Source organism: Streptopelia decaocto (assembly GCF_964273445.1).
Source record: "Streptopelia decaocto genome assembly, chromosome: 2".
In the NCBI taxonomy this organism is placed as follows: Eukaryota; Metazoa; Chordata; class Aves; order Columbiformes; family Columbidae; genus Streptopelia; species Streptopelia decaocto.
This window is the reverse complement of record NC_138655.1, coordinates 111,328,595-111,335,353: the sequence shown is the minus strand read 5'-3', so window position 1 is coordinate 111,335,353 and position 6,759 is coordinate 111,328,595.

The following is a 6,759-nucleotide window of genomic DNA, read 5'->3' as shown; positions in this document are numbered from 1 at the left end:
AATGGAAGAACTTGCTGTTCTGATTTCCTGACAGCTCTCATTTCCGCTTCTGAAAAGAAGAAAAGAAGAAAACAGAATTCAAGCATTTTACTGTGAATCTAAGAAATTCCAGCTGGCCCAAACTGAGCAGGGGCACCACATACATTTCACACTGCAAACTGAGGAATGGGACTTTGGTAGCCGATCTTATGGATAAACTGAAATGCACTTTCAGGACATCTTTCCCTACTGTTTCTTAACCACTCACCTGCACTGGAGAGATAGAAGTCTTTAAAATCTTTGATCTCTCAGGAGCCTTCACAGGCTGCTATACAATCATCGTACGCTTTGAAGAAATCAGGAAGAGCCAGTTCCATGTCCAAGATGGATGTTCTCCAATTCTCACCGTTGTATGCTCGCACAGCCCTGACAAACAGATTCTGAAAAATTGGCAGGAATGAAAACCCACAGTAACTGCTTTGCAGAAAACTGTGCGTAAATTCAAATCCAGTAAATGATGTCTCTGCATTTCTGGATGACTATGTGAGCCGATTCCCAGTTAATATGAGGACAACAAATACAGATGGCTGATGGATTTTACCAGATGTTTCATGGATGGTAGATTCCACAATTTCGGTTCAGATCCACAGAAAAGCCTGCAGGCCAAAGGGAACAGAGCGAGTCTAAAGCACAGGCCTTGATAAAGCACCGGAGATAACACAGGTAACACAGGACCAATCTCAGGTTTGTTTCCACAACTCTCCCCAATTACAGGATGTTTCACAAAGATGGACCCAATTGGAGCTTACACTGTGTTTGAAATTGGGACCATGTTTCTGAAACAACCTGTAGTGTTGCTTGAGACTTCATACAAAGCATTTGAGTTTTCAGTCCATGTCCTGTTACTTTTCCACAGCTGTTCCTCTTTCTGTTCAAGAAAAGTGGATTTGGTTATTCTTCATGTGGTGCTTCCCCTGGTGTGATGAAGGCTTTTAAAACTCATTTTCCAATATCTTTGTATGATTCCAACAAACCATTGTAAATTTAAATCCTTCTGCCACAGAACTGGGGAGGGCAACACACATCCCCTGGTCCCTCTGGTTCCAAATATGCACAAACCCTTGTATCAAGTCCCAAGCTACATTTGATACAGTCTGGCAAAAACAGTGTTAGTCCTATACCACGTACGAATATAAATTTCTCCCACACCGTTTTTCCCTTGTAAAATAAAGGAAAACTAATATCCAAAATATCCCACAACAGATTGAAACAACAAACCGTACATCAATAAAAATAAATCAATAAATACATACATATATAAATAACACTGGTAGTCAACAGAAAATGAAGGGACAATCCACTGTGTGCTGATCTAGTGCTCTTTCCCGTGATTGTCAGTAGCTTTTCTGTATTTATATTCATTGGTGTCTTCAAAATGAGGGGTACAGTGCCAAGGGTGGGTAGTTCTATGCGAACAGGTTGTCTGGTGTAGTGGAGCAGGCCCACGAGTCCTTGTTCTCCTTCTTCCCTGGCAGAATAGAGTGGGCTTGGGGGACAGAAAGCAGTTAAGTTGGGGACAACCACTGGCCGCCTATCTGTTAACATGGAAAACTGTATCCCATAATTGTGACACCCATTCAGGCTCATGAGGTTTAAGCACTTTTTTTCAGGAGCCTGTTTGTCTGCTTTACGATCACATTAGTTTGGGGTTAGTAGGGAGTGTGGAAAACCCATAGAATCCCTTCATTTTTGGCCCAGTCTTGAACCACCCCAGCAGTAAAGTGGCTTCCATTATCCAGCTGGGTTGATTGGGGTTTAAAAGGGGCCAGGGGGGAAAGTAATCAACAAGTCCCGCTTCTTATTTTCCATGAGACTTCTTAAATGGGCCCACTGGACATCCCCTGGCTCACTTACTGGGGACAGCATGTCCAGTTTCCTCACTGAAAATCAAGGAAGTCATCTTCCCTTTGTTTCCCAAGCTCCAACAATCTTTTCCACAGCTGCAGTAGGCATACAGTCCATTAGATCCCTTTTTGATTCCCTCCACCCATGGCAGGTTTCTCTTTGCCCCTGAGGCTCATGGAGCAGAAGGTGGCCCTTCATGATATTCAGCCCACCTCACCGTGGTCTTTTGTTCAGCATTAGTCGACCTCATCCGCCTCCCACAGCCACTCAGTTCTTGCGCCTCTTGCCCCCAAGTCAATGCTGCTGCATCTCCAGCCCACCCCCCATCTTTGGGGGCTAAAGTGTCACGTGGATGATCTTGCAGCTGTATGGCATGAAGCTGCAGGAAATCAGGCAGGCCCTGGAGTAGGGGAGTCATTCTGTCGGGTTTGGAAATTAACAGCAGTGGGGAACTCTGATGGTCAGCCATATGTCAGTCATGCGTTAGGTGCAGACTGGCGGCTTTCTGGAGGCTCTCAGTTAAGTGACTAAAGGAGGGGGGTCTCAGTGCACAAGGGATCACCTCTTTCTAAGGGATCAAAACCCCCTGCCCATGAAGCAACACTTTGAGTTTCGTATGTGACATATTTCAAAGTTTCCTTTTTGGTGCCCTACGCACTTCTGATTGTGATGCCTTCATTTGCCAACAACAGCTGGTGACAGATGATGAGTCTTGGTTTCAAGACACTGTGGAAGAGAAAAGGTAGTTTGCCAAGGCTCCGAATGCTATTGCAGACGTCGTTCCAGTGGATTGCAATAACATGTTCCAAGCACCTTTTCCTACCGTTTTTTAACCTGGGAGAATGTTTCTGTACTTCCCTTCCCCATAGGTGCATGTTGATCTGGGTTGCATTCTGTTGGAGAGTCCCCAGTCTACCAGTTACAGATCACTCCTTTCAGTTCTTGTGCATTTATGAATGTGTATCTACCTATATACCTACTAAATTGTAATATTAATTCAGACCAATGTGCAGCTGTTATGGAAGTCAGCTATGCTGTAGTTATGGTGTTTGCCCCCAGGGTGGGTTCCCAGTCCAATTTTGAACTCAGGAAGTTTCAAAAATGATTCCAAGAGTGAGATTGAGACACAAACAAGGTCAGATGCTGCTAAACAATCTTATTTTATTTTTATGCCTAAAGACAGAGTGAAGACAATCTATTAAATTTTAACACATAAACTTCAAGCATTCTTTGAGTTTTAGCAATTCACAGTGATCATGCATTTTGCACTTTAACTCACTGTATTTAGACCTTTACAGCAGGCCCAATTAAGCAAGCAGCATGAGCAAGCATTTCTCTGTAACAGGCAGGCCTTAATCATATTATTTTAGCAAGCAAGCTTTGAGACAAATAATTCACACTATCTCAGCCTTCCACACTTATGCCATGTGCTAACACAGAGTTGTTTTGTGTTATTTGAGGCTCATGTAGCTAAATGTGTAAAGTGATATCTCGGGTCTAAGAGCTGCAACACAGACAGTTCACTTCGTTAGCAAAGATTTCTTATTCAACCTATGCCACTGTGTTCTTAGGGATTACAAGTCTCTGATCTCGTTAGTATAATATGCATCTAGATAATAGCTCACAGCTACTTGTGTTAGAGGAAATGACAGTTCATTCTTAACATCTGAGATCATCGTTGCTTCTAAAATTAATACAACTCTGTAAAATACAGTAATAGCGCACATATGGATGAGATGTTGCCGGAAAACAAATAAGCAGAATATATAAATCGTAGTTTACAACGTCCTGTTTTAGAATCTAGGAGTCAGACTGAAGTATCAGAAGATGCCTTTTGAAAAATCCTGTTAGTTATCTTATCCTGTTTGTTTGCATAAGTGCTTAAAGACGTATATTTTTTTAAACACCCCAGAACTGCCTCAGGTTATTTTACATGTTTAAAAGTTACTTCTGCTGAGAAAGTAATAAATGAGTCCTGCTGCCTTCTCATGCCATCACAGTGAAGGTGTCTGGGCATGAGGGAATTGAGAAATGGTTGTCTAGAGAGGGGAAGAGATCTTGAAGTGTGGCCTGCATGCTCCTGGAAAAGGACTCCTTAAACTCCCCAGATCTAAAAAAGTATTGAGTTAAACTGGTTTTACTATTTTGTTGTGGTTTAACCCGAGCTAGCAATACAACCACGACAGCTGCTCACACGCCCCCACCCCGCCCTCCGCCTTCCCCTTCCCAATAGGGGACTGAATCAAAAGGGAAGGGAGAAACTTGGAGTCCTCTTCTCTTCTCTTCTCTTCTCTTCTCTTCTCTTCTCTTCTCTTCTCTTCTCTTCTCTTCTCTTCTCTTCTCTTCTCTTCTCTTCTCTTCTCTTCTCTTCTCTTCTCTTCTCTCCCTCTCCTTCCCTTCCCTTCCCTTCCCTTCCCTTCCCTTCCCTTCCCTTCCCTTCCCTTCCCTTCCCTTCCCTTCCCTTCCCTTCCCTTCCCTTCCCTTCCCTTCCCTTCCCTTCCCTTCCCTTCCCTCTCTCCTGTCTCTCTTCCCTAAAAACCACTTTCAAGGACACAAAACACAATGGATACAAGGATTTCTATTTTATTTATTTTATATTATTTTATTTTATTTGTTTTGTTTGTATTCTATTCTATTCTATTCTATTCTATTCTATTCTATTCTATTCTATTCTATTCTATTCTATTCTATTCTATTCTATTCTATTCTATTCTATTCTATTCTATTCTATTCTATTCTATTACATTCTATTACATTCTATTACATTCTATTACATTACATTCTATTATATTACTTTATATTTTATATTTTATATTTTATATTTTATATTTTATTTTGCTGTTAATTTATTAATTTATTTTCTGTTATTTCATGTCACATTATTTCTATTTCTGATTCTGTTTGAGAGCCAATGTTCACAATCGTTAACACAAGCCCATGTGTAGCCAGGAGCAGACTGATGCATTCTTCAGTTTAGCTTGAACAAACATCCCTTACAGCCTGGCAAAGGCAAGTCCCAGAGCTGCAGAGAGCAGCAGCAGGAATAGAGGCCAAGCTTTCCCTGGTTCCTGAAGGAGAACCTTGAGAATGAGATGCAGGACTGAGCATGCACAAAAGAAGAAGAAGGTTATTTGATATGAGTAGGCTGTTTGAGGTTGTTGAGGTGTTTTCTGGTGGTTTAGGTTGAATAGGTGGTTTAGTTTGGGTTTTTGGTAGGTTTGGTTTTGGTTGTTTGGTGGTTGAGGTTTTTTTGGTCATTTGGCTTAGCTTGGTTGAGGTTGTTTGGGTTGTTTGAGGTTTGTTGTTTTCAGTTGTTTTGTGCTGTCTGAGGCTGGTTGTGTGTTTATAGGTTGTCTGTTTCTCAGAGGCTTCATGTTGTTGAAGAAGAAGAGGGGTGTGGTACCATGGGGTGTTTTCCAGAACTACATGACACATAGCAATGACGAGCAGACTTTTTGTCTTCCACACCTTGTTTTGCTGCTGTGCTTCTTGGGCATGGATGCACGAGAAGTGCTCTGGTCCCTGCCAGGCGCTTGTGTTGCCCACAGGGAGAGGTGCCGAGTGGCAGCTGCGGATGGTGCAGCCAGGCTGGAGCCCTTCCAAGCAGGGGCTGTTTTGGTGGAGGGAGGTTGTTGGTTTTTCTAGCTTGGTTGAGGTTGTTGAGGTGGTTTGAGGTGGTTTATTTGAGGCAGGTTCTTCTTTGAGGGTGGTTGTTGAAGGCTGGTGGGTTTAGGTAGCTTGATGTAGGTGATTTTTGGCTGAAGTTGTTTTCCGTTGGTTGTTTTAAGTGGGGTATGTGAAGTTGTTTTTGTTGAGGTTGTTTTCAGTAGTTTGTTTGAGGTTGATGTAGGTGGTTTGGTTGAGGTTGTTTAGATGATTTGAGGATGGGTGGCTTAGGTTGGTTCTTTGAGGTTGGTTTGATTTGTTTCTGTTTTTTTCAGTAGGCAGTTCAGGTAGGTTGGTGGACGTCTGTGCTTTTAGGAAGGTTGGACTAGGTAGGTTTGGTTTCCATCATTGAGGTCGCTTGAAGGGTTTGTGTTGAGGTTGCTTTGGGTTGTTTGGTTGAGGTTGATTTAGTTGTATTTAGGTAGTTTGTGTTAGGTGATTTGATTTGGGTAGGCTGTTTGAGGTTGTTGAGGCGTTTTCTGGTGGTTTAGGTTGAATAGGTGGTTTAGTTTGGGTTTTTTGGTAGGTTTGGTTTTGGTGGTTTAGGTTTTTTTGGGAATTTGGCTTAGCTTGGTTGAGGTTGTTTGGGGTTTGTTCTTTTCAGTTGTTTTGTGCTGTCTGAGGCTGGTTGTGTGTTTGTAGGTTGTCTGTTTCTCAGAGGCTTCATGTTGTTGAAGCTGAGTTCATGGAGGTCATTGAAGGTTGTTTGTTTGGCTTTGGTTTCAGTTGGTTGCTTGAGGTTGATTTAGGTTGGTTCAGGTAGTATGCTGTAGGTTGTTGAAGGTTCTTTTTAGGTTGCTGATGCCTGCTTGTGCGAAGATTTTGAAGCTAGATTGGTTTAGGTTTTTGAAGATTGTTTGGTTGCAGTAGTTTAAGGTTGGTCTAGGCTAGTTGCTCTATGCTGTTTTAGGTAGGCTGTTCTAGCTAAGTTTAGGGCCACCTCGTGGAGCAGCAGGCACCCAGCCCAAGTGGCCCAAAGAAGCCGTGGCAAGGGGCCGTGCTCAACGCTGCAGAGGAAGGCAAAAAACCCCCGGAGACGCTTGCTGTCCCACCTGGGGGAAAAAAAAGCCTTCCTCCCCCCAGCTGCAGGGCACGAGAGGCCATCTTCCTGGTGCTTGAGCAGCAGGCAGGACCCGAGCCAAAAGGGCCCAGAGGAGCTCTGCAAAGGGGTCATGCTCCATGCTGCAGAGGAAGGCAAAAAACCCCCGG